Source organism: Lactuca virosa, chromosome 1 (genome assembly GCF_052849685.1).
Source record: "Lactuca virosa cultivar CGN04683 chromosome 1, Lactuca_virosa_CGN04683_v6, whole genome shotgun sequence".
Classification (NCBI taxonomy): Eukaryota; Viridiplantae; Streptophyta; class Magnoliopsida; order Asterales; family Asteraceae; genus Lactuca; species Lactuca virosa.
Genome location: NC_136426.1, coordinates 234,688,438 through 234,710,765, shown reverse-complemented (window position 1 = coordinate 234,710,765; position 22,328 = coordinate 234,688,438).

The window sequence follows — 22,328 nt, the reverse complement described above, 5'->3', positions numbered from 1 at the left end:
CTCTTCGGATCCAAAATTCGCATTTAGAGAACTTCGCATATAGCTTCTCCGATCGTAAGGTTTCTAGGACTTGTCGCAAATGATCGCTATGCTCCTCCTTACTTCGAGAGTAGATAAGTATATCATCAATGAAGACGATGACGAACTGATCCAAGTAAGGACGGCATACTCTATTCATCAAGTCCATGAATACTGCGGGCGCATTGGTCAATCCAAATGGCATCACTACGAAGACTAGGGCAATGCAGACTTTCAAGTGACAGAAGCCAGAACGGAGACTAGGGCAATGCAGACTTTCATATCTACATTTCATGGCCCTAAGAGTAACACCCGCCACGAGTAGTTCATACACTACTCACATTTTGATATAGACTAGGTTTACGAGTAGGCATTGGTGCTACTCTTTTCTACATATAGAATCGACCATGCGATTAAGTGACTACACTATTCGAGGGTTCGTGATGCTATCAAAATTTTCCCTTACATTGATGTAATGTAGACCTGCATCGAGGTTAAATTTTCCAAACACTATGTACTAAAACATATCAATGAAATTGGCATGCATTTTATTTCATTGGGAGAGTTACCACAAGTTTCATAACCCTGTTTTTACAAATTGGTTACTCATGGTGAATCTATGATTTCTTAGTGTATACGTCAGAGTCATATATAATTAAGATCCTATAGACTTAGGATTTGTGAGTCTGCTTTAAGTCATGTTCCTTGTTTAGTTGTAGGCTTAGGGTAGAACCACTTATCCGACGAGCTATTAAATCTTAATTATATATAACTTGTATACACCAAGTGATTTTAGAAGGACCTGATATGGATCAAGTCACAAATTTTCATTTGAGCCGTCACTATAAAAATTCATAAGTTTATTTTACATAGACTTCTATTATGAATTGCTTGCAAATACTTTAAAGTCGGAACACAATACATATAGAACCGATATAATCTAGTTCAAAGACATCCGACTTATAACCACTACTGAAGACTTACCATCATTTCATCTTTAACCTTATGGCAGAATAATGTCACCGCGCAAATCTAACAGGCGTTTCAACAACACCACAGCAGCAGCACCACCACCGCCACCACCTCTACAATTCGACCTTGCTGTTTTCCACGCTGCTGTAACAGTCGATGTGGCATCCGCCATGTCACACATCAGCGCCAATGGTACCAGTGGGGCAGGAAATGGTACTACAAATCCTAACCAGGGAGACAATCAGGGACGCTCAAGGGAATGTTCCTACAAAGACTTCACTAATGGCAAACCCAAATACTTCAATGGAAGCGGAGGTGACATCACCATAATGCAATGGTTCGAGAAAACTGAATCAGTCTTTGAAATTTAAGCGTGCCCTGAAGCAAGCAAAGTCAAATTTGCAGCTTGCACTTTCTCTGACAGGGCCCTTACCTGGTGGAACGGCCATGTCAAGTCATTGACCCTCCCGCTGGCTAATTCGATGAGCTGGGAGGGCTTGAAGATTTTAATGCTGGAAGAGTATTGCCCAAGGGGTGAAGTACAAAAGCTGGAACAGGAGCTGTGGAACCTCAAAATGACAGGATATGACATCGCAGCCTATACAGCCAGATTTAGTGATCTAGCAGTATTGTGTCTCGGGATGGTCACCCCAGAGAGTAAAAACGTGGAGAGATATATCTGGGGACTATCCCCCCAGATTCAAGGGAACATGTTAGCTTCAAACCCGATTACTTTTGACAGTGCCAAACGCTTGGCCCAGAGACTCATCGATCATGGAGTCCGCCAAGGCATCATGGCCCCTGTCCCCAAGCAAACGAAAGGGGGTGACAATAAAAGAAAGTTCTGGAACAAAAAGAAGAACCAACCGGCACAGGACCCTGCCAAGAAACAACAAATTGTTGTTGTTCACGCTGCCACTACCCCTGCCGCTCCAACACCATTGAGACAAATATTGGCGGTGTGGGAAGAGTTTTAGCCATAAGGCACGAAGGAGCAGTCGAAGACCCCACAGTGGTTACCGGTACGTTTCTCCTCAATAACTCATATGCATGCATACTTTTTGATAATGGAGCGGAGAGGAGTTTTGTAAGCCACAAATTTAAATACATACTCAATCAAAAACCACAATCACTCAACGAAATGTCCACAGTAGAAATGGCAAACGGTAAAACTGAAAGCACTAAAGATATGTACATAGGATGCACTCTAACCCTAAACAAACACTCCTTCCAAATCGATCTAATGCCGATAACAATAAGAAGCTTTGATGTCATTATTGGCATGGATTGGTTAATTCTTTATCGTGCCGATATCATGTGTTATGAATAGGCCGTTCACCTTAACCTACTAAGTAACGAAACCCTCATCATTTATGGAAACAAACTCAATGCAAAGCTACAGATCATCTCTTGTGTCAAGGCCCAAAAGTACCTACACAAGGAATACCATGCCTTTCTAGCTCACGGTAGATAAGAAGCAGGAGGTGAAAGGCATCAAAGATATTCCCGAAGTCTATAACTTTCCTCATGTATTCCCAGAGGACCTTCCAGGAGTACCACCTGCGCGACAAGTCGAATTTCGAATCAACCAAATTCCTGGAGCCACCCATGTTGCCAAATCCCCATACCGTCTAACACCGGCAGAAATGCAGGAGTTGTCCAGCCAGCTGATCGAACTACTAAGCAAGGGATTCATCAGACCAAGCTTCTCACCTTGGGGAGCACCGGTCATGTTTATAAAGAAGAATGATGGATCATTCTGAATGTGTATCGACTACCGGGAACTAAATAAACTCACCATCAAGAACCGGTACCCCTTACCCCGAATTGACGACCAGTTCGACCAACTTCGGGGAGCATGCTTTTTTTTCCGATCTGAGGTCGGGGTACCACCAACTACGATTCCAGGAGGAAGATGTTCCAAAAACTGCATTCAGGACTCGCTGCAGTCACTACGAGTTTATAGTGATGCCCTTCGGATTAACAAATGCACCCGCGATGTTCATGGACTTAATGAACCGCATATGCCGACCATACTTAGACAAGTTCATGATTGTATTCATCGCTGACATTCTGGTCTATTCGCGAAGTGAAGAAGAGCATAGTCAGCACCTACGACAAGTATTAGAGACATTAAGGACGTAGAAGTTATATGCGAAGTTCTTGAAATGTGAGTTCTGGATACGGAAAGTGGACTTCCTCGGTCACGTGGTCAGCAAGGAAGGGATACATCTGGATCCCTCCAAGATCAAGGCAATTGAAATCTGGGCAGCACCAAGAACACCTACATAAATCCGTCAATTCTTAGGCCTCACTGGCTACTACCGAAGGTTCATACAAAACTTCTCCAAGATCGCTAAACCCCTCACCACCTTGACTCAGAAATGTGTAACCTTCTACTGGGAGGAGAAGCAAGAAGTTGCTTTCCAAACGCTAAAGCAAGCTCTATGCAGTGCACCGATCCTGTTTCTTCCAGAAGGGACATAAGATTTTGTGGTCTACTGCGATGTGTCCAAACAAGGGCTAGGTTGTGTACTTATGCAATGAGGAAAGGTCATTGCCTACGCCTCTAGGCAGCTAAAGACTCACGAGGTCAATTATACAACACATGACCTCGAACTAGGAGCAATAATATTTTCCCTAAAGATCTGGTGGCACTACCTTTATGGTATGAAGTGTACAATCTTCACGGACCATAAAAGTCTCCTGCACATCCTCAATCAAAAAGAGCTCAACATGAGGTAAAGACAATGGGTAGAGCTACTAAATGATTATGAATGTGAGATTCATTACAATCCAGACAAGTCCAATATAGTAGCAGATGCCCTGAGCCTAAAGGAATACTCGGGTCGCCGAGTAAAATCATTAACCATGACTATCCATTCACACCTATCCACACAGATCAAAGAGGCTCAACTGGAAGCCTTGAAACCCGAAAATGTCACAGGTGAATCCTTAATAGGAATGGATAAAAATCTAGAAGTCAAGGGAGACGTAGTTCGTTATCTCATGAGTCAGATCTGGACACCAAAGTTCTGTGGATTCAGAGATGTTATCATGAACGAGGCTCACAAGACTCGATACTCCGTTCATCCTGGTTCAGACAAGATGTACCTAGACCTCAAGAAACTTTATTGGTGGCCGAATATGAAAGCCGAAATCTCTACCTATGTGGGCAAGTGCCTGACTTGCGCCAAGGTCAAGATAGAATATCAAAAGCCCTCGGGTTTGTTGCAACAACCAGAGATACCTGAGTGGAAGTGGGAGCGGATAACCATGGACTTCATAAACAAGTTACCCAAGACGAAGGGTGGACTTGAAACCATCTGGGTGATCGTAGACAGGTTGACCAAATCCGCACACTTCCTACCAATAAAAGAGACGGACAAGATGGAGAAGCTGACCAGAACATACATTAAAGAGATTGTACGACTACATGGTGTGCCAATATCCATCATATCCGACAGGGATAGTAGATTCACCTCACGGTTCTGGCAGTCACTACAAAATTCCCTGGGAACTAAACTCGACATGAGTACGACCTACCACCCACAGACCAGCGGGCAGAGCGAAAGAACTATCCAAACATTTGAGGATATGTTGAGACCTTGCATGATAGACTTTGGTAAAGCTTGGGATACCCATTTACTACTCGTCGAGTTCTCATACAAAAATAACTATCACACTAGCATCAGAGTTGCTCCATTCGAAGCCATATATGGCCGCAAGTGCAGATCACCTCTGTGTTGGGCTGAAGTGGGTGACACACAACTAACAAAGGGGCAAGTTCTTGACATCACTCTCATCTGCCTTGGAATTCTAGGTTGGTGACCGCGTACTGTTAAAAGTCTTACCCTGGAAAGGAATGATACATTTTGGAAAGCGTGGGAAACTAAATCCAAGATATATCAGACCATTTGAGATCCTCGCAAGGAGTGGTCCGGTAGCTTATAAACTTCGACTACCACAAGAACTTAGTAACGTACACCCCACCTTCCACGTGTCCAATCTAAAGAAATGTCTGTCCGACGAAACTCTTGTAATCCCACTTGATAAAATCGAGATAAACGTGAGTCTACACTTCGTAGAAGAACCTGTGGAAATCATGGATAAGGATTTCAAAAGGTCGAAACAAAGCCGCATACCAATAGTAAAGGTCCGTTGGAATGCCAAGCGAGGACCTGAATTCACATGGGAATGAGAAGACCATATGAAACAAAAGTACCCACATCTCTTCCCTAGCTCATGATTAACCACTATAGAACTAATTTTGGGACGAAATTCCCTCTAACGGGGGGATGATGTGACAACTGGAAAATCCTAGAACAAGCAAGGTCTAAATTTTAACCATGTACAAGTGAATTCACAACGTAACTTGATGCAATAAAACTTTGAAAGCCAAGAGGGCATGTTTATATAAGTTAATACATACACACATATACACACACACACACACACACACACACACATATATATATATATATATATATATATATATATATATATATATATATATATATATATATATATATATATATATATATATATGTGTGTGTGTGTGTGTGTGTATGTGTGTGTGTGTGTGTTAAAAACCATGATGTAATAAACTTTCCCAAGTCAACAAGTCAACAATGAATTAAATGAGTCAAACGTCAAAAGAATCAAACCACAAAGAACATGGGATTTTGGTTGGTACTACGCCGAAATCACATGTGATTTTGGTTTGAGCCAAGACCGAAATCACATGTGATTTCGGGTTGTGAGAAGTCCGAAATCACAAAGTGGTTTTGGTGGGTGTGGACCGAAATATCCTTTTATTTTGCTGAAGCCTTAGCCGAAATCTCATAAATAATTAGATATTTTGGTGCAACTTGATCTGTGAATTGTTTTCCCAATACGATTAATTACACAAACCAATGCAAAACCTCACATCACCTTATCTTTTCTCCCACATATAAACCACAATTAGGAACTCTTTCACCATTCTTCGTTCACAGTTAAACAACTTCACCTCATATTCTCTCAAGTCTTCAAACCCATTCTTCCCATTCTTGTTTTCTTTTAAAAACAAGACCATCTTCCAAACTAATTCAAGGATTGTTGTAAGTATTTCTCATTTAATCTAGTGTTCTTACATATATATTTCATGTTACTTCATCAAGTTTACACATTATTATGTGTTACAAAGGATTAGGATATGACTACCTTCAAGTGTTCTAACTTAAAGATCATCACCGTCACCTCGTTATCAAACCGCAAATTCATAGAAGGTGAGTTCACACCCCTACATTTTTCACGTCTTTTTCTATATTTTAGGGGGGGGGGATACAAGTGAACACAAGAAAACTTGTGGTAAAATACAAACCTTTACTTATGTTTTCTTACATTTTATATACATTTTACGTGGAAATGTTAAATACGTAAAATAACGTTACTTGTGATAAAATACAAACCTTTACTTGTGGAATATTCACGCTATTTTACCATTTTGGGACAAAGAAATAATTATATAAAAATATAATTTTTTTTACGTTATATAAGCACTATGAAAGGGCCATACATACATTTACAAGAAAAAGGGATTTTCATACGTAAACCTGTTGATACAAATTTTGTGAGACATTTGGCTTCACCGTATGTTTAAGTACATAACTTAAGTCCTGTATTATAAACCAGAATCTCTTGTAGGGAGAGCGTGAACTTGTGTATAAATCTATATGAGACTAACAATCCCGCACCTAAAATGTTAGCTACAGTTAGACCGACGGGTCTGGGGTGACAAATGTCATAACATTCCGACGCCTGAAGATCGTCGTCACAGGCAAACTAGTTGCTAGCATGGTTATAATAACTCACATGGGGTATTAACAATACATTTTGGTTTACGGGGCTAACGTACATTTAAATGGTTTTATGCAAATTAAAACTACATATTACAAACTTTAAGTACAGAAAACTTATACATTTTGGTCTTGTAACATTTAAGACTATAATTCATTTTATAGAAAATATTGGATTTTCTAGAACAAACACTATCAATTTACGAACAAAAGGCTTACAACTCATTTTATGGAAAATATGAGATTTTCTGGAAACAAACACGATTACTTTACATGGAAATTCTTACATTCATACAAACTCTTATGAACTCACCAACTTAATTGTTGACACTTTTTCAAAACAATATGTATTCTCAGAGAACTAGTAAAACAGGTAACGATCAGCTTTTGAGGATGGGACGCTAAGGCGTCAAACAAATCTTTTGTCATCATATTGTAATTGACTTTTGAAACATGTAACACTTACAATGATGTAACTCTTTCAATTATATTTATGATGGTCATGTTTCTTTCCTTACATATTACTCAATTGTAATGATATTGCACATGATGTCATACGCCCCCGGACGTTTCCGCTATCCTGGTTTGGGGGTGTCAGAACGTTATATAGGACCATTCGAGATCCTTTCAAGGATAGGATCTGTAACCTATAAGCTCTGATTACCTCAAGAACTCAGGAATGTACATTCCACCTTTCACGTAATAAACCTCAAGAAATGTCTATCCGATAAAACCCTTGTCATTCCATTAGACGTGATTAAGGTTAATGAAAGCTTAAATTTCATCGAAGAACCGGTCAAAATCATGGATAAGGAGGTCAAAAAAACGAAACAAAGTCGCATTCTCATAGTGAAGGTCCGCTGGAACGCTAAGTGGGGACCTGAGTACACTTGGGAGTGTGAGGATCAAATGAAACAGAAGTATCCCCAACTTTTCCCAAATCCCTAGGAACCTGATATCTAAGACTAATTTCAGGACAAAATTCCTTTCAATGGGGGGATGATGTGACATCCGTCAAATTTGGTCAACAAAAGTCAACAAGGGTCAACAAAAGTCAGTTGTGCGTATATTAGGTCAAAAAGGCGAAATGTGATTTTCGTACATCTCTAATGTATTATTAAATATTATAATACTACATGCACTATTTTGAATAAATTATCGAATAAACACTTTAATTGCAAGCAATAAACTACGGTAAAGTAGCAATTCGATAAAACACACAAATATTTCCGGGTATTAGGTAATATTCATGACACAAGGTTAATATGTTCACAAAGCCATAAACATGTTTCAAACATCATATGATCTAGTATTTAGCTTGATACTCTGGGTAATTACCAGAGAAAGATCATACATCAAGAAAATGGAAGTTATCATGTTTAACACTCACATTTTATACAACGAATTTGAGAAAAACAATTTAATCATAAGGTGTTAGTATTATTGTTAATAATATTAAATAACAATATTTTTATTAGTTATTAAAACTTACCAATTTCTCAAATCCTACCACACTTTTATAAAAATAACAAACTTTTATAAAACGGGGCTAGATTTTTATAAAAACTATAAGAAGACAAATTATGTCTCTTCTTTTCCTACATAATCCACTGTATCCCAACATAATCATGATCTTCTTATAAAAAAATCAAAAAGGCCATGCCTTGAATTAAATATTCACAAGACTATGCTTCATTATTTTAATGAAAAGGCCTTACCATGGATTTTTATATTCAAAACACCATACTTCATTTTAATAATCAAGGAACCTTACCTTGATTATTATAATGAAAAGGCACCACCTCTTCCTCCTATAAAACTCGGCCAAGAGGTCTTTCCCCCTCTCTCTTTACACCTGCAAACTCACTCTCATTCTCTTTAAACTCTCCAAGAAACACTCTAGCTAATTAAAGACTCTTTGGCAAGTGTTTTTCAAGACATTTTGGTAAGTTTCTCTTCATATTTTCAAGATCCTTCTCCATTCTATCATCATCTTTTGGTTGTCTCATTTTCACTTTTGAAACAAAAATCCTGGGCAAGATCTTGTAGTTTCAAGAAGGTGTCACTCGGTTCTTACCTCCTCCTTCCCGCCATTTCTTTCCCTCTTCTAGGGAAGCAAAAAAGCTGAGTTCATACCCCTTTTTTCTACTAGTTTTAACTCATTTTACACTTTCGGGGGAGGTTACATGCCATGCAAACAAAATACATTTTGGACAATAACTTTACACAAAGGTCCTACATCTAATATATGTTGGATAAAACTTTTAACATTTGGGTAATACTATTACATGCATGTTTATGTTCTTTTATGAAGATATATACACATATTCATGTTTTCAAAGAAAGCACACAAGTCCTATTATTTCATATGCACAAGTTTCTCATATTTAAGCTATTTTATGGTAGATAATATCTTTATCCATTGGATAATATTATTACACATTGGATAAACACAAACTAACATTTTTACCAAAAGTCTAGTTTTGAAAGATTAAAACGTTGTGTTTACACATTGGATAAAACCATTACCCCTTGGATAATACCATTATCCATTGGGTATTACCATTTCACACTGGGTAACCAGCACACATTTGGAACAATACACTGAACATAGAAAAGCTCTGATTTCATTTACAACTAGAATTACATACTTTCGACGGGTTATGTGAGACATTTCTTCAACCATTACGCTATGTCTCGGACCTTATAATCGTTAGGGAGAATTGTGTATAAATCTATATGGGATTGACAACCCACACCTAAGCCGCTAGCTATAGCTAGACCGGCAGGTCTGGGGTGACAATTGTCTTAACATTTCTCGATGTCCGAAGAAGCGTCGTGGCGGGCAGCATTATAATCGATAGCTCGATTATAGGGGCTCACTATAACATCGAATAGTAAATTCTAGTGCAAGATACAGTATAAGTATGGTTATTTGCTTATACACAACATTTATAAGTATGGTTATTTACTTATACACAACATTTATAAGTATGGTTATCTACTTATACACAATATTTATAAGTATGGTTATTTACTTATACACAACATTTACAAGTATGTTTATTTACTTATACACAACATTTATAAGTATGGTTATTTACTTATATACTACATTTATAAGTAAGGTTATTTACTTATACACTCGATTTTTGAATAATAAAAATCACATGACAAGTCACATTTTTATAAGTTTAGAAGTTATGGGAAATTTTATTTTATAAATGCTTTTGGATACATACTACACACATACATTCTTCTTTTACACTAAAGGGGTACAAATACAAAACTTTTTACAAGACGGAGATACGATTTTCATCTACGGAAAAACATCTGATTTTTCTACAACAAAACTCTTATGAACTCACCAACTTTATGTTGACTTTTAAAACAACATGTAATCTCAGAAAACAATTAAGTTCGGATCAGTGGAGCTACTTTTGAAGACAAGACACCAAATATCATTATGAGAACTACTTTATTTGATAACATGCAAAGCTTGTAATGTATTTTGATACAAAGTAACATTTGCTTCATGTAACTGATATAATCATATGGTATGATGGTTGTTTATGTACTTGTGTTTCAATGTATATAATTATTGTGATACTGTGTTCTCGTTCCACCCCCGGACGTTTCCACCATCCGTTTTAGGGGTGTGACAGAAACCTTTATCAGTATTTGGACTTCCATGATTTTAAAATGATGTTATGTTATAAACCTGTGAACTTACCAACTATTTCCATAGTTAACCCTAATTTTACATGCTTTTTCAGGAATCATCTAGTAAGTAGCACCTAAAGACACATCACTTGTAGAAGCATTACATATGGGGAGTATTACAAATCTATTGTGACTCTTTTAAAATTATTCAAAACTGATGCTAAATTGTAATGCTTTTTAATATTATGGTTGGTGTTGTATTTTAACATTTGCAATGAGACCCTGTGTACCGTTTCACCTCATGTTTCCGCTTTAGTGGGGGTGTGACACTGACTTTATCCATTTCTTAACCAATATGAGTCCATCACCCAAACCCTAACTCTCTAAGAGCTCAAAGTGACCAAAATCATGTCCATGGCTTAAAGAAAATCCATGCATACATGGTCAGAAGGCCACTCAAATCCATTCCAAGGTTCTAGAATTGTTTATACTCCAAGAACAAGTTAAAAGGGACAAAATGTGGCAAAATCCACCCACACACTTAGATCTAAACATGAAACCAATAAAAGTAGGGAACTTTATGACTTACAAGGCTTTTGGAGTATCTAAAAGGTAGAATCTTCTAGTGCAAAAGTCTTCACAAAGCACCACAAGCTACCTTCCTCAACAATCATCCTGCAAAACACCAAGAATACATAAAAAGGGATAGGGTTTCATTCTGATATGACGAAGGTTAAAGAGTGGGAAAAACCCTAACATAAGATCCCTTAAATATGGCCAAAGGCTCGAGACCTAGGTTTTTGAACTTAGCCATCTCCATGTCGTGGTCTAGTTCTTGACTGCACCGTGACTTAAATTACGTGGTCGTTCCATGTCTAACCGCGCCGTGAACACTCAAATTTCTCAAGATCCAAGTCCAAAATAAGTTAATTCAGTCAGTAAATCATACTTGGAATGAGTGTTATAAAAACCCTAATGAAGATCTGACAGTAAATTACTCTTGAGTTGAAAAGATATCAACCTTATGCAGATAAGGTTGATTTGAATATAAGAGTTTACTCCCTTTTAGTAAGGGATTGTGTTTCCTTGTTTATCTAGCTTGTATGTTAAGTTAGTTCTTTAGGTCTTTTGTTATATATTCGATATCTCTCTTTGTGAAGGGTATTGATCGAGCGTTTGTTCATAACCAGAGTCTGTTTTCTAATTATTTGATTATCTCTTAGTATTTTACAAAGCCATTTTTAATCAATAAAATGTAGTTTCGAAGTATTCTCTATTGTTCTTTGTACTATTCGTATTCACTTGATTGAATCTATTATTAGGACTAGAAACTGGTATTAGAGTGGTGTTTAGATTTGTCGAAACAGATTTTTAGTAATGTATTCATCAAGTTCGTATTCTACTTCCCCCTTTCGATTCATCTCTATAAGAAAAATGTTCTACCTTCGACGAAAACAACTTCCATATATCGTTACGCAAACCGTGATGGTTGTTGAAATCATGGATGTCTATATGATTGACATATTGAATGATAGTCCTTTTTGTTCCGTATAGAACTACAAATGAAGAAGGCAAACCACCAACCACAATATGTGATCTTGTTTATCAGTGAAGTAAAGAAGAAAAAAAGGTAAATCTGAATGTTAGGGCCGGGGCTACTATCTGTTTCGCACTTCCTTATGAAGTTTATCATCTGCTGGAAAAATGTGTGTTAGCCAAAGAAATAATTGTAACCTTGATGATTACTTATGAAGGGACTAATGAAGTTTGCAATAATCAAAAGAATTTTGTAACAGGTATGAATATTTTTTTTGCCTTTCAGAACGACTCTATGACAAATACATTTAATCGCTTCAATTATTTTATCAATGATCTGAGAAATTCAACATCACCAAGAGCAATGATGTTGTTCATAAGTTTCTTGATTCTCTTTATGAGAGTTGGGAACACCACGTTGACATTCTAAAGAACAATGAAATGATCAAGGAGATGGATCTTCCAAGCCTATTTGGCAACCTAAGGGTTCTGAGCAAAAAAAGGCTTAAAGAAGAGAGTGTTAGAGAGTTGAAAGAAGTCAAGAATGATAAATTAGTTGCATTGATGTCTAGAGTCCAAAAGTCACTGAAGATCTACGTGAAGATGAAGATCTCTCATTTGGGGATTATTTTGAAAATAAGGATGACAACTTCAAATGCTTTGGCAAACTTGCTTCTCAAGCTTCTATCATTGTGAAGTAGTTCAAATACTTGAGGAATTCAAAGAAGTTCCAAATCAAATCAGAAGACATTCATCCCAAGGAATACAAAAGTTGATTCATCCTCTAGATTTGACAAAGCTAAGAACTTTAACCCTAAAAATGTTAAGTCAGTAGATCAGAAGGATGAATCATATGAAATCATGTACAAGAGACTTGTTGCAAATTTGAAGAAGCAAAACTTTGGATCAAAGGTGTTATTTGTAGCAAATGAGAAAATTAGGTTATCATTTGCCGGTATCAGTCACTGTGAACACCCTTTATAATAGACCTAATGTATTGTATTCCATCCTCTTCATGCAAATAAAGTTTTCATACCTATAACTGCATAGGAAATACCCTTTTTGTCTCCGATGAATGTTGATTGTTAACAAACAAAACACTATTTGCAGTATACAAGTATTTATGTAATGCATTGAAAATAAGATTTATGTGTTAGGTATACTTATGAACAAATAATACTCTAAACATAGAGAGCCTAAAAATACGATTATGTGGATCTAAAGAACGTCGAAAATGAAGATTGTACGCAAAAGTTACAGCCTTTTGAAGAAAACAAATTAGTTAGATAACTGAGTTTTCCATAAAGGAACATTGAATCGATTTGTTGGGTTAGCTGCTCATCTCGTTAAAAAACTTTGAGCACGTTTTTGAATTAAGACTACACTTTGTTATTTGATTTCATTCTCAGAATATTTTTAGTACGAAGTTATAGTCATTTTACGAAATCAATTGAAACGAGAAAACTTATAATGCCTAGATCTTGAGGCACTTTATGTTTTCAAATTTTGGCATTTTAGGGTTGCTGCGATGTGGTGGAGGCACCACGGCATGGCAAGTTAAGAGAGATCGCATGTTTCATTTAAGCCGCCATGACGTGGAGGTATATGGACATAACGTGGTAGCTAGCAAATGACAAACCTTATTTTTTGGTTTTTGCACCCTATTTAAAGGAATGAGGAGGTTAGGGTTGCCCACCCTCAGCCTCCATCATCCTCCTTAAGATCTGAGAAACCCAAATTTCCTTCCTCCTTTATTTTAAGCCCTTTCAGTGTTCTTTGAAGTCCTTGAAGATAGAAAAGAAGAAGAAGTGAGCTAAGATTCAGCAAGAAAGTCCTCATCCTTTGTTTTAGACTCTTTTGTACCTTTGTAAGTGTCCAAGACTCAATTTTTATCATGATAGGTTGCTAGATCTTAAGTTTTGTCCCTAAATCTTCATTTTCTTGTTGGTTGGAGTGGTGAGATCTCATAAAGTTTGCAACTTTATGAATCTCTAGAACATTTGACATGATTTTTGGTTTGGATCTGAAGTTTAGTTGGGTTTTTGAGCCATGCATTAGATTTCTATGAAAAACCCTTATTTTGACTCATTATGGCTTCAAGACATGCATTGGGCATGCATGTATATAAAGCACCAACTTTTATGATGGTTTTGGCATTAGAAACCATTCCAGAGTAAATGAGCTATAGTCATTTTAGAATAAGTGCTTAATATATGAAGTCATGTCTTATTTAGCCTTTTTGGAACCTAGGGTTTGAGACTTTGACCTTTTGGGTGGTGTTAACGGGTAAAGTTGGAAACTTTATCTGTAACATCCCGACTCTCAGGTATGAGATTTATGGCTAAAAAGACAAATTCTCCTTTGGAACTCGTCGAGTTGATGGCCTCAGACTCGACGTGTTGGAAGCTCTCAACTCGACGAGTTGTTGAGAAAAACTTGACGAGTTGACGGCTGCTGATGAAACCCTAATTTTTAGGGTTTTGCACCCTATTTAAAGACCTTATGACTCATTGTTGGCCTCCCTTATCGTCCCCTCAGTCCAGAGAAACCCTAATTTGTGCCTTATCTTTCATTTTGAGTGTGTGTGAGCTTGGAGTGTGATTTTTGGTGCTCTTTTGGAAGGAACTTGAAGCTTGAAGTGGATTGATTCAGAGGAAGGCTTTAGATCCGGGATTTTCATTGTTGTTGCAGCCATTTTGAGGTATAAAGTCAATATCTTGATCATCCCTTTGCTAGATCTCTTCATTTGAAAGTTTATGGTCATTATTAGCTTATTTTGGGGCCATTCATAGATTTCAGCATGTTATGAAGCTATGACTTCAGATCTGGACATCTCATGGCCTCCATGGACTTAAAATCGCCAATTTTATCAAATCTTGGCCCTCGTTCATGATCTAAGTCCCTTAATAAGCTTTGTTTTAATGTTTTAGCCTCTTTATGCCATGCATGGACGTAAAGTTAGCAACTTTACGTGGTATTTCAGTTCTAAGGGACCGAATCCATGGTTTGTGGCACTAGATTCGCTTGGGAATTGGCTGAATGCTTTAAGACTAGGAGAACTTGACGAGTTGCTTAGCCAAATCGGCGAGTTGAATCGGGTTTTCCAGTTTTCTGGATACTATAGAAACTCGACGAGTTGGTTTGGGTTTTTCTCATTTTTCTAAGTACTGAAGGAACTCGACGAGTCGATAGATGCACTTGACGAGTTGGGTCAACATGGATTATTGACCTTGACTGTTGACTTGACTTTGGCCATGGTTGTCAAAGTTTGACTTTGAGGGCATTTTGGGTATTTGGAGGTTTTGATAGAATGGTTATATGGTGGTTGCAGGCTGTTGAGTCTGGAGCTGAGTCTTGGAGTTGGGATTTGATCTTACCAGTTCAGCACTACTTGTGAGGTGAGTTCTCCTCACAATACTAACAGGGTCGAAGGCACGAAGGCCGACCCTTTGGATTGTATCCTGGTTATCATATGATGCTATGTGTAGTGATCTGTTAGATCTGTATCCTAGTATATAGGATGATGTTATGATTGATGATCTGTTAGGCCTGTATGATTATTGTATGTGTTAGCTAGCGTTCGATATTTATGTGATATTGTGATGGCGGGTGGGTTGAGGTGGTCCTGCTGTGTGCTGAAGGCTAATAGTCTCAGGGCGGCCTGGATAGACTGAAGGCCCAGCGGGGCTTACCAGTCACGACGAAGGCCCGGAGAATGGTCAAGATAGGCTAAAGTCCCGGTGAGGCGGTCCAGTCATGTTGAAGGTTCTGTGAGTGGTCCAGATAGGCTGAAGGCCCGGTGAGGCGGTCCAGTCAAGCTGAAGGCTCTGTATGCATACTATTTGATCTTGATATTGTTCTGGTTTGTATGGTGTGGTATTTTGGAGGAAACTCACTAAGCTTTGGGCTTACAGTTTGTATTTATGTTTCATGTACCTCTGATGATCATAGAAAGGAGAAGGATTTATCGTGCATCTCCTCACATTTTGTGTTATGATTTCAGGGATTTCTATGATGTTAAACTATTTTGAAAACAATTCGTAATAACTGTTTGTTTTTGGTATTTAAAAAGTTAAAAAAAATTATGAATGTTTATGGGTGTTACAAGTTGGTATCAGAGCCTTGGTTTAAGTGAATTGGAGGAATACTCGTGTGAATCCAGTCTCAAACAAAGGAAAAGATTTTCAAAAATGATTTTTAAACGGTTTTCAAAATACTAAAGGTGTAACATCCCAAAATTCAAGGCCAAAAATTTCATTTTTAAATAAGTTATTACATAAAACCATCAGTATAAAAACATTCATAATAATATCTCGTGTCAAGCCAAAGCGTCAGTAATCAAAACATATTATCATAAAACCATATCAAAGTGTAATCCCACAGATCTCATGTGCGGAAAACATAGTATGATGCGCTGCGATCAAGCCGGCTCCTTTCCTTTGAAAACGAGTACCTGAAACCAAAACTGTAAGCTGTAAGCACGAAGCTTAGTGAGTTCCCCCATCATACCACACACCATACAATAACATACTGTCAGGCGACTCTGGGGTGCCTGACTACCCAGGTCAAGCCATTCTGGGGTGCTTGAATTACCCAGGTCAAGCCATTCTGGGGTGCTTGACGTACCCGTCGGTCTGTTTCGCCCGACTACCAGGGACTATTTCACCCCCTACCACTACCATATAACACACATATACTGCCAGGCAATTCTGGGGTGCCTGACTACCCAAGTCAAGCCATTCTGGGGGTGCTTGACTTACCCAGGTCAAGCCATTCTGGGGTGCTTGACTTACCCGTCGGTCCTTACGACCGACATCCGAGGACTATTTCACCACCTACTACTACCACATAATATCATAACATAAACACACTGTTAGGCAATTCTGGGGTGCCTGACCTACCCTTTGGTCCTAACGACCGAACTTGGGGACTATTCTCCCCCTACTACCACTATCACATGTAACATATCATGCTAGCACATAAACATATCAGGTAGTAGCAAACCTAGATGAATATCACAAAGACAATCATCTAACATACAACCCCTACTGGTGGGCCGACATTGTGGCCGTAGACCCACCGCTACTGGAAGGTAACTCACCTCACACTGCTGAAGTCCCGTAGACACAATCCCACACTGTTGAAGTCCCGCAGACTCAACCCCAGCTGCTGGATGACAGCTTCCCGAACTGTAAATATCAAAACATCACCCAATTAATAATTGGGTTCCACTACATAACCATAAATACATTCTTTGGATAATTACTACATTACCCCAAGCTTGGCTTATTCAAGCCTAAGGCCCAATCCGAAGGCCCAAAAGTCAACTATGAGTCAAAGCCCAACATGTGGCCCAATTTTCCAAATTGGGCCCAAACCCCTTGCATGGGCCTTACCCTAGGCCCATTAAATTATTCTAGTCCTATTGCTTGACTTTGGATGGCCCATTAATAACCCAATCATCAAGGTCCAATAAAGAGGCCCAACAATAAACCCAAGTGAAGTTAGGGTTTCACATAAAATGACGATTAGGGTTAAGTGTTTCTCACTTAACCCATTAAGGACTTAATCCTCTAAGGACTTGATCCTTTAAGTCCAATATTGCTTAGATTAATCTTTGCCAATGATTATTATTTAATATATCAAGTTATTAAATAATTCTCGTGTGTATGTCCCGATTAATTCTCAAAACTAGGGTTTCATTGCATTAGGGTTTTCCAAACCCTAATTAAGGTTTCCAACCCACATTAGTCCATTAGGCCCAATAGCTAAGTCCTTAGATCCATTATGGTTCACAAAGCCCATTAGACATAAGTTTGGGCTTTAATGACAATTAGGGCTTTATTGGGCCCATTAATCTTCATTAGGCCCATTAGGGTTTATTAGGCCCATTAAGCCTCATTGGGCCCATTAGGGTTTGTTAGTCCCTTTGTCCAAACATCCAAACAAGTCACGATCCAACAAGGCACACCGCCACCCGACACGGCGGCCGGTGGCGGCAACCACCACCCTAAGGTGGTGGTTTTCAAATTCATTTCATTATACTTTAGCTAATTACACTTTACAATGCCTTAACCAAAAATAAACACACACTAACTACATTAAACACACACAATGGTGGTTCATGGCGGCAGCCACCACCTCACGGTGGTGGTGGTTCTCGGTTTTCCAGCCAATCTACATTATACCCACAAACACTCTAAAGAAAAACAGAAACACACCCATCCAAACTTGTTTCTGATCTGTGAGGTGTACCCCAGCCACCCTCCCGGTGGCCCACGACGGCGACAACAACCGTTTTGGAACGACAGCCACCACCTCACGGTGGTGGCGGTGATCTCCTTTTGTTCTCAGTCAAGCAGCAGCACACCCCGACGAGACCTTGCTCGGAATCTGGACGCAACCACCAGTTGGTGCGTAACGACGGCAGCATCAGTTGAAGCAACCACAATGGTGGCTATCGGCGACATAACGAAAAGGAAGAAGAATAAGGACGGCGGCGATTGGTCCCAAGCGATGGTGGTCAACGAAACGGTAGGGAGGTGGTGGAACAGAAGAGACGCAAAGGGGGGGTGCGGTTCCACCGGAAATAGCAACGACGACGCTCCGGGGTGAGTTTCTTCCGATCTCCCGCTGCCATGACGTCTGATGGAGGTTTCCGTCTTCAATGCGGTGGCACAGCGGCGACTCGGTGGTAGAAGAAGCAAGAGGGTGGCGGCCGACCATAGAGAGAAGGAAAAGTGGCGGCTGCTCCAATATTTAGGGTTAGGGTTGATTCCTGGTGACGCTGGGGTTATATACCCGGATTTACAAACTTTCTCCCATAACGACATATATAGTCCCTCCCTTCAGAAATATTTTTGAAATAAACCCCATATTTACCCTTTAAACCCATTCTTCAGAAAACCTTACAATTTAAGTCCGAAATTCACACTTTTAACCCCCAATCTCTTAGAGTGTGACAATTAGCTCTACGAGACCATCATTTGATATATAGTTATTTATTTTAGGGCTTCTATTCGTTCATTAATTTGTTTATTTATTTAATAAATAAACAGGGTGTTACAACTCTCCCCCACTTAAATTAGATTTCGTCCTCGAAATCATTTCTTATCATTCCTTACTCGCCCAACCACTCTAGTAGCATGGTCACCAACCTGGGAACGCCCTAGCCTTCCCAGGGTAGCCATGACCCATCCTTGTATAGCCCTAAAATCCGCAGGTGAACGAATTCCTCACCACAAGATCACATCCACTTCGTCTGAAATCTGCAGCCTTGAGATAGTCTGATTCCCTGACAGACCACTCATACAGAATCATTATCGTTGAATCCAATCTGTTTATCTCACAACTGACTACTCAACTTCTGATCACTCGCGGTTCCCACTATAAAACAGGGTCACAGACCCAACTATCCTTCAATAACACTTAGGCTCGGCCAAAGCTCAACTAATTCCGCTGCGAGTGACTTGGCATACCCAGAACAACCTGTTATTCCATCCGAACTTGCAACCCCAAACGCAAATACTAATGCTGCCCAGACACTGAAACTGCCTGAACATTGAACTACCTGAAGTAGTATGCTGCCACACGGTTGCTTCCCAAAAGCTACCGAGACCTCCTGGGTCTCAATTCGCTAGCCAATCATCTGAAATATCGGGTTTTGGCCCGGCTGCGGAGCCAAAGGGCTCCCACTTAGTCGTCTCACACGACTCCGAACGGTATCCTTCTCTGGAACTAGCTGCCACTAGTTATCATGCCACTGTGACTCTAACAACTTTCTGATCTAACCGATCAGTTCCATACGTCGAATCCTAACGTCACCAAACCCAAGGCTAAAAGTGATGGCTCCATGATCAACGGTAGCCTATTATTATACACGAACCTAAGCAATCCACTGCTTCCCTGATCTCATAACTGTAGTGGCGCTCCTACAGTTTATCACTGGCTCAACCAGATCTAATCCGTCTAGGTAATACCGAAATCCAATATGGGGATTTCCTTAGCCTCACTGTTGCACCTGAACTGGTGGGTACCACTGTTCCTCCCGCGTTCTAACAACACGCTCATGCCATCTACCAACCTAGTGAATGCTACGGCTACACTCGCAGACTTACAACACTCTATCACATTATCTGCTGCTAGTGAATGCTACAACTATAACCGTAGTCTTACAATACTTTCCATACTATCTGACTGCTAGTGAATGCTACGGCTACCTCCCATAGTCTTACAACACTTTCCAAACCGGGTCGAACACGCACTCGACCTAACCCTCAACTGAACTTGAGTCCTAACCAGAACTCTAACCTGGTTCCCGAAACCTGCTATCACGTGACCCCATTGTATCAATACCGTACCCATGCCCATGATCAAAGCGTCACCGTAAACCTCAAAATTACCTACACCCTCTGGCAGGGTGAGAATCGGTGCCTCGCACAACCGCTGTCTGAGAGACTCAAAGGCTGCCTGCTGCCCAGGCCCCCAACGAAAGGCCACCGACTTCTTGGTCAGTCGGGTCAAAGGAACCTCAATCTCGGAGAAGTCCCATATAAATCTCCGGTAATAACCCGCTATACCCAGGGAATTCCGAATCTCAGATGGAGACCTCGGAATCTCCCACTGCATCACGGCCTCTACCTTGGCCGGATCGACTAGAATACCCTTCTGGTTGACAAGGTGGCCAAGAGATTGCACCTTGCGCAACCAGAACTCACAGTTGGATAACTTTATAAAAAGTCTCTCCCCCACTTAGATTCGACTAAGTCTTCACATTACATGAGAATTGAAGGATTCCCAATCCTTCTCGCTTTCTAATATCCCACTGATGACAACCTGTGCCTGCCAATGCTAGCGTTTAATCGCCGATTAAACCTTGAGATCTCCCATCCTCGGAAATCTCGATTAGTACTCTTGAAATCTGATCCAGTCTGACACCTCAATCCATCTAACATGCTGTCAATTGAAGACCTTAATCTTCACTCCAGCTGACGAATCCTCGTTCCCACTCCCAATCTTGCAGTACCACTGAACTCTAACCGAACACAGCCCATGCGAAAACACAATTCTCTTGAACATCCAATGACCAACCACTTATGCATCTAACACCCGCGACTGACACTACCCTCTTCCCGTCACCAGTTCTGTCCTAGCAACGGTAGTGCCTTGAACTCCAAAGTTCATCCATAAACAATTACCGACCATACCTGAACAATGATAGAACCTCTGAACGTTGACTTCATTGGAGAACAATCACTCCAACCCTGATCGAGTATCCTCTAAATAATACTCCTGCACAGATCTTGACAAACATCCGGAATGATAACGGTACACGCGGAACCCGCTCCGCAAGGTACGTCCCTTCGTGGGTTCATCAAGGACCTTTCGGCATGCATGATGGCATATATAATCCTTGATAACCCAAACACTACCAGAAAACCGACCCGAGGTCTGACTTATCCAAACTCACTTACAATTCCAAAGCGGTACGTATTCCAAACATCCACCTAATATCATAGAAGGTGACATACCCGCAACGTCTGGAGGAATACTGACCCCCTTCTGCTGATATGACCAATCCTGCTACCCTGTAGCAGCCTAAACCCTTGGAGTGATAAACTCCCTCGTGTACTTTCTCGTACGCGCTGCACTGACTCAGGCCCTGCTGGCCTTTCACCCGATGATCAGAAGTCATGGGTCTCTTCCCAGGACCCTCTACTATACGCACCTGGCACGCACCTCTCTTTCCAGGGTGCTCCCAAATCGATCCCGCATCTGCAACTCTTGGAAATCATATCCTTCAGGGTCTGACACCCTGTCACGCTCACTAGCTCGCTTGCCAATGGCTAAGCTGCAACAACTGGAACATCCTTTGTCCCCAAACTGGGTCACAAACTCTTCCCTGAAGCTTCTTAGATTCTCCAAGACTCTCACTGATTCGAGTATGGATCCTGTGCTTTCAGTAGTACGGGCCCAATACTACCTTCCACACCTATCCATACTTTCCTCAGCAATCCTCCTGGATCCTCCAAGTCACTTCCTCAACTGGTACACCCAAGTCTCACTGAGCCTCACTACTAACCCACCAAAACATATCCTAGTCTTTCCTAGGTTCCCGTAACCCACCCAGTCCTCAGCTGCTGAAAGATTCCCAGTAATGTCAACTAGCTACCTCATGAATATAGCCACATGCAACAGAGATCAGATAATCCTTCGAGTAATAGACCCATCCCTAGAACGGTTGGACTCAGACAAGAGCTGCACAATAGGGTCAGATTTATCACTCTGAGATTATCCAGC